The 6,814-nt window shown below is 32.1% G+C and overlaps 1 pseudogene; it reads right to left on the bottom strand.

Moving 5' to 3' along the window:
* Window positions 1-204: 204 nt before the first annotated feature.
* LOC107932325 (disease resistance protein RPV1-like) lies at window positions 205-5,958 on the bottom strand (annotated as a pseudogene).
* Between the last annotated feature and the right edge of the window lie 856 nt (window positions 5,959-6,814).

Below are 6,814 nucleotides of genomic sequence, written 5' to 3'. Positions count from 1 at the left end.
GAAAATGATGAATCATATACCTCTGAAGTTGCAGTAGGTCGAATTGGATCAAACCTTATCTCCCTGAAGTCTTAGTGGAGCAAGTTGAAGATTTCAGATCTTATCTCCCTGAGGTTACAGTGGAGCAGACAAAAGAAACCGATCCTATCTCCCTGACGTAGCAGTGGAGCAAACTAAAACCACAAATCTCGTCCCCCTTTGAAGTTACAGCAGATTAGATTGAAGCCACAAGTCATATCTCTTCTTGAAGTTGCAGTGGAGAGGATCGACGCAACAAGACAAAGTGGACTGAAATGAAGCTACCTGAAGAAGAAAGGCACCAAAAAGTAAAGACTCAGCGAGACCGGGCAAATTTGGTCTTTCTTGGTCTTTGCCCTGTTCTCATTACACGACAACGAGCAAAGAGGGGCAGCTGTACAAGCCCAAATTTACCCGGGGCCTAATATGGTCCAAATAAAAACCATTACAAACCAACCCACCTAAACACTAACCCACAACCAGCAGAGCCCAAATTACAACCAAACCTAATTAACCCAAACCCAAAATCTAAAAGCCCAAACCCAATACACCCAACTACCCTAACCCATGTTCAGAAAAGAAAAAGAAAAAAGCAGCAGCAACCCTAGGTGCGCCGCACCTAGGGCCTTCTCACCAACTCCTCTGCTCCGCCGTTCACCTGCTTTCTGCCATTGCCCAACTGCCCACCTGCAAACGAGTAAAGAAAGCAGCAACAACAGCAATGAAAAGAAGAGAAATGACAGTGTGTAAAAAAAATGTACACAAATGGGTATATAAAAAAGGGCTTGATCACTGTAAAAAGAGGGGGATTTTTATTGGATTCTTTTTTTTCCTTTTCGGCAAAAAAGCCGAGTTTGCTGTAAAAGAAGAAGAGTTTTCTCTTCTTTCGTTTTGCTACGAACGTTAGAAATAAAAAAAACAAAAAAAGCAAATTTAAAGGTTTTTTCTTCTTAGATTCGCATTTTTTTATCTCTTATTTTTTTCATTTATTTTAGATATCAATAATATAAAATAAAAGAGAGAAAAAGGAGAGAAAAATTTTACCTTTGAATTTTCCGACCACCGTGTACGGTGGCCGGCGCGACGCCGTCAATGGCGGAGGATCGCCGGAACCCTTGGCCTGACTTGGGGCCTGAGAGAGAGGGGAGAGAGCTCTTTCTCTATTTTTTTAAAAATGCTAAAACTGATTTGTTTTTGGGGTTTTTTTTAATATTTATAGTAAACACAAAACGGCGCCGTTTTGACACACCCTGACCCGCGCGTCGACCCAATCCGACCCAGGGGATCCGCGTGTTTTCGTCAAAGGGGCTATTTGCGCAATAGGCCCCTCCGCTTTTGTGCAGTAGCCGATCTGATCCTTTTTGGTTATTTGTTATTCGGCCTGTGAATTTAGTTTGTATTTCGATTTGGTCCTTAGACCATGCCCCCCTCGGTCGAAACGCAGCGTTTCAGTGAAAGGGAATATTTCTCAACAGGTCCCTTGCGCTTTAAGCGCGTTTTATTTCGGTCACTGGCCACTCCTTTCTTATTTTATTTGCGATTTTCCCCCAGATTTCTGTTTTAAGTTCAAATTAGTCCCTTTTCGTTATTTTGGTTAGTTTATTTTTAAAATTGACAAATTTAATGATGCTGTTATTATTATTATCATTATAATAATTGCACATATATATATATACACGTCTATATCCACCATACATTTTTATAAAGGATCCATACGCCTATAATTTATATTTATTTATTTACATACTTACATATTATTTATACTTTATATACACACACTTGCACATTTTATATTTCATAATTTTAAATATATATACACATATTCTTCTTACTCTTTTTTTTTATGTATATACAAATTTACCTCTTTATTTCATAACTTACATACATATCTACACATTCACAAACATTTTAATTTTCATATATATACTTCATATCTTATTATATATATACATATATATATATCTTTATATACGTTTTTACTTGCATATATATTTTATGTCTTATTATATATATATATATCTTTAAATTCATATTTTAATTTTCATATATATATACATGCTTGCATATTCCTTATTATATATACTTTATATACATATACATGTATATCCACACTTACATAAAATTTTATATTTAATAATTTTAAAATACATATATATATATTTCATATTTCCATAATTTTATGCATATACATACATATTTCCCTTATATGTACTTACCTTTTTTATATTTTATATTTTATAATTTTCATATATTTTCCTTTAATTTTTCTTTCATTTATGTCCTTATTTATATGTCCATTTTTTATGTTTTAGTTTGTTTATTTATTTATTCGTTATGGTATATACATGATTGATTTTTATTTATTTATTCATTTTTGCTTATATTATTTTTGTTCAAATTGTCATATTTATTATTCCATTATGTATATTAACACCATACTTCAAAAAAGGAAAATTTTTCTAAATAAGGCAATGTTTAGCTTTTAGAAATTCGAGAAAACGTGCCCTAATGTGCTGGGTTTCGATTTTTCTCGTTCAACCAAATAGCTAAATATCCTTTCAAAAATTTCAAAATAAGGCAATGTTTTGCCGTTTAGAAATTCGAGAAAACATGCCCTAAGGTGCTGGGTGTCGATTTTTCTCGTTCAACCAAATGGCTTAATATCCTTCTTAAAAATTTCAAAATAAGGCAATGTTTTGCGTTTGGGAATTCGAGGAACGTGCCCTAAGGTGCTGGGTTTCAATTTCTCGTTTAACCAAATTGCCAAATATCCTATTGAATTTAAATCCATACCGTACGAGTTTTTTTAAGGATCGTATTTTAAATTTCTTTAAAATTTTCAATCTTCGACACTAAGACATTAAGTAATCATCTGGGTACCAATTTTGGGCGTATCGAGGGTGCTAATCCTTCCTCGTGCATAACCGACTCCCGAACCCGTTTTTTTGGATTTTGTAGACCAAACTTGTTGTTTTAATAAAATCAAACCTTTTATTAAAAACAACCACTTTTCGGGTGATCCAATCACACCTTATCAAAAAAGATTGGTGGCGACTCCCGTTTTCGTTTTCATTTTTCAAAACCCAAGTCGACCCCATCTTCCATCAAAAAAATGGTGTCAACAGTAATCACAACCATTTAGAATTGTAGTCGTGTAATCTCTATCCTTCCCAATGAATAAACAAACTACGTCAAGCAATAAATTTTTGTCATGATCGTCTTCCAAAGAATCATAGCTTATTCTTAGAATCTCTTGAATTTTGCTGTCAGGGATTTCTTCCAATTTCTCCAATGCACTTTTCCAAGAACTCACACTTTTGCTAGATAATGAAGAGCCCAAAACTTGAAGAGCTAACGGAAGCCCACCACAGTGTTTCACTAAACTTCTTGCATATGCCATTGAACTTTCAAGCACAGAGTTATGACCAAAAGCATACCAATTAAAAAGTTGTAGCAATTCACTTGAAGCTAACTCTTTTACTTCAAATAGCTTGCTTAAGCCTCCACAACTAGTTGATGCCTCCAAATCAAACATAATGCTTATAAAATGTGCATTCAATAGGCATCGATTTCTACTAGTTATGATGATTTTACTTCCCGGATGAAAAGGAATTTGAGTTCCCATTAATTTTCTTATTTTTTTCCAATTCATCAACATCATCAAGAACAAGAAGAACTCTTCTACAACGTACAATTTCTTTGATCTTATTAATTCCATTATCTATATTGTATATTTTATATGATTTTCCTTTAAGGATATCTGAAATAAGTTGTCTTTGCAAACGAACTAAGCCATTGCAATCTTGACTTGTTTCTCTAACATGAGCAAGGAAACTAAAACTTTCAAACCGCGGGATGTTTTGATTGTAAACAACTTTAGCAATGGTTGTCTTCCCAATGCCTCCGATGCCACAAATATTTGCAATGCCAACTTTATTTGCTCCATCTTGTTCTAACCATTGATTAATTTGTGTCACGAGAGGATCTATTCCAACTAAATAAGGAGGGAAATACAAAGAAATAAGATGAAGTTTATTTTGAACTTCTTTAACAATATCTTGAATGAATTGTGATTCATGCCTGCAAATTTAAAAAATACAACTGATCAATGGTAAAATCTTGGAAATTATGTAAATGTTACTAATGTTTTTTCTCTGTTCTTGCATATATTTTGATTGTTTTTATGAGATTATATGTTCAAGAAAAAATAAGAAACTAATGCAACATTTCAACATTTCAACATATAAGATAGAATTATTACATTCAAAATCAAATCAAATCAAATAAAGCAAAATAAAATTTAATGTTATTTACATGAATTTATATATTTGTTTTTTATGCAACTTTCTCTTTGTGAAAGTTTAATAAATTCATGTTATTTACATGAATTTATATATTTATTTTTTATTCATTGTAATATTTTGAATATGTGTAGATTTATTACACGAATAACTTGGATATGATTGTTGGAAATATAGTACTGCAAAATAGAATTGTTACAGGAGACCAAACTGAATGTAAATAAAATAAGAATCATTGTGTCGTGGAAGAGCCACTGCAGTAGAGATAAATTCGCCTTGACTGATGTAATCGTGTAGTGGACGTTACCCCCCAACACAATACTCCAATATTCATACACCCGAATAAAGAAGGTGGAACAGGATTGACATTACTCTTCCCGGAAAAAATTTTCAATTCCCAAGAAAGATTAAAGGGGTCACAAACAGTCCCGCTTAAAACCTAATCTCTTAGACAAAATTTCCATCTCGTGTAATTTTGCAGAACACTAGAATTTAGAGACCATAGCGAAGTTGTTTTTCTCTTGTTGTGTTAGGTGGGAGAACCGCCTCCTATTTATACTATTTTTTGATGGGCAAAATGGTAAAATAATAGTTTTAGTTTCCAAAAATAGCAAAGGATTTTCCTAACTGAAAATATTCTAAAAATGTTTTCTGCAACGGTTAGAGGATTTTCCACAATTCAAAATATTCTTTTGATTACCAACAATGACGTCTTAGAAAACCAAAAATAGTGTCATTAAATTCAAGAGTTTCTTTTTTTTTTGTTTTCAACTCGTCAAATCCAAGTTGTTCATGTGATAGGTGCAAACGTATTTAAAACTTGATCTATGTGTTCTAAAAACATCCCACATTAGATTCGAGCTAACATTTAATGCTTAAGGTGATGATTTGTTTGATAGAAAGACCTTGTTGATACAATACTAATACTTTAATAAATCAATTAAAACATTTTAATGCTTGAGAAATAATTTAAAATCTGAATTATAATTAACCCTTTAAAATGGATTGAAGTAACCATTTTAATTTCCAAACGCTACCTAACAATATTTTCTATTAATTTTATTTCTACTCTATCAAGTCTTAATGAAAAGGATTGAAGTAACCATATGGAACTTGATTATGGGTATAACGTACCTGTCTTGTAGAACCATGCCTCCTATATCCGCAACTTCTTTTAAAGCATTCCTCCATCTTTGTACCATGGACTCGAAGTTTGTTCATGTTGGGTAAATGCTTCTGCATAACTTCCCGTCTGGTTCTTGACTTGACTGGGATCCACATCATAGAAAACTGGCAACACAATATGTTTAGAGGATTTCTTGTGCTCCAATATCATTACAAGTTCGTTAAGACACCATGTGGATGCAGCATAATTCTTTGAGAAAACAACGATAGAAATTTTGGAGTGGTGTAGTATTGCTTTTTCAATTTCATCTTTTATGTTATTCCCTCTCTCGATTTCCTCATCATCTCTAAATGTTCGAATTCCTAAGTGCACCAAAGCTGTGTAAAGATGATCCGTGAAACTTTTCCGCGTATCTTCACCTCTAAAACTCAAGAATACATGATAAGTACATCGCGAGATTTCTGACACTGCCATTGAAGAAGAAAATGAAGTCGTCCTGTATTTTTATGTAATAACAAGGTTCCAGCATATATATATACATACATATATAGATGGAAATGCAGATATTAGTAGCAGTCAAGTGGCAGTTCCCAATCTATGGTGGGTCAATCCTTCCACCGAAGAAATTCATGTCGACCATGTTCCTTTTTTTCAAATCTACCAAATTGGAATACTTTTCTTATATTATTAATTTTGCTTGACAAATACAATGTATTGATTAACTTCATCGTTATCGTCAATACAACACGGAAGCATCATCTTCAACCTAATAATATCAGTAAAAGTATCTTCTTGTATTCTTGGTCAGATTGTATTTTATATTTTCTACTTAAAAAAATAAATAAATTAGTCTTTGTAGGTCCGATTAAAGAGTAAATTAGTTCTTTTATTAAAAAAATTCATCCATTATTATTAAAAATTGATCCATGTAATCAACATAAGGTATTGCCTGATTATTTTGTCAACCACGTTAGTTTTTAACAACAAAAAAAGATGAATCATTTTAATAAAAATGATCAATTTACTCTTCTATCTAATGTACATGGATTAACTTACTCTTTTAATAAAAGGAGTTAAATACAATTTGACTCTCAATATTAGAGCCTCCATGATACTTTTATCAGCTAATACCTTGATGGATAACACTCAATAATTAAACTACGACCACAACACATCTCAATTCAGTATAATAAAAAGACAATTTTAGTACCTCTGCATGAATAAAGTATTATTAACCAATTGTTTTTCAAAAAAAGTTAGCGATTAAATTGATCAAATCGTCAATTTTTTATTTGATTTGTTTGTCTTATTTAAAGTAAATAATTTTTTTTAAATTAAAAAAAAATACACTAAAGTAAATTTGAAAATG

The sequence above is a fragment of the Gossypium hirsutum genome, chromosome D03 (assembly GCF_007990345.1).
Source record: "Gossypium hirsutum isolate 1008001.06 chromosome D03, Gossypium_hirsutum_v2.1, whole genome shotgun sequence".
NCBI lineage: Eukaryota > Viridiplantae > Streptophyta > Magnoliopsida > Malvales > Malvaceae > Gossypium > Gossypium hirsutum.
Note: the sequence above shows the minus strand (reverse complement) of the source record. Positions and strands in the feature narration are given on the sequence as shown.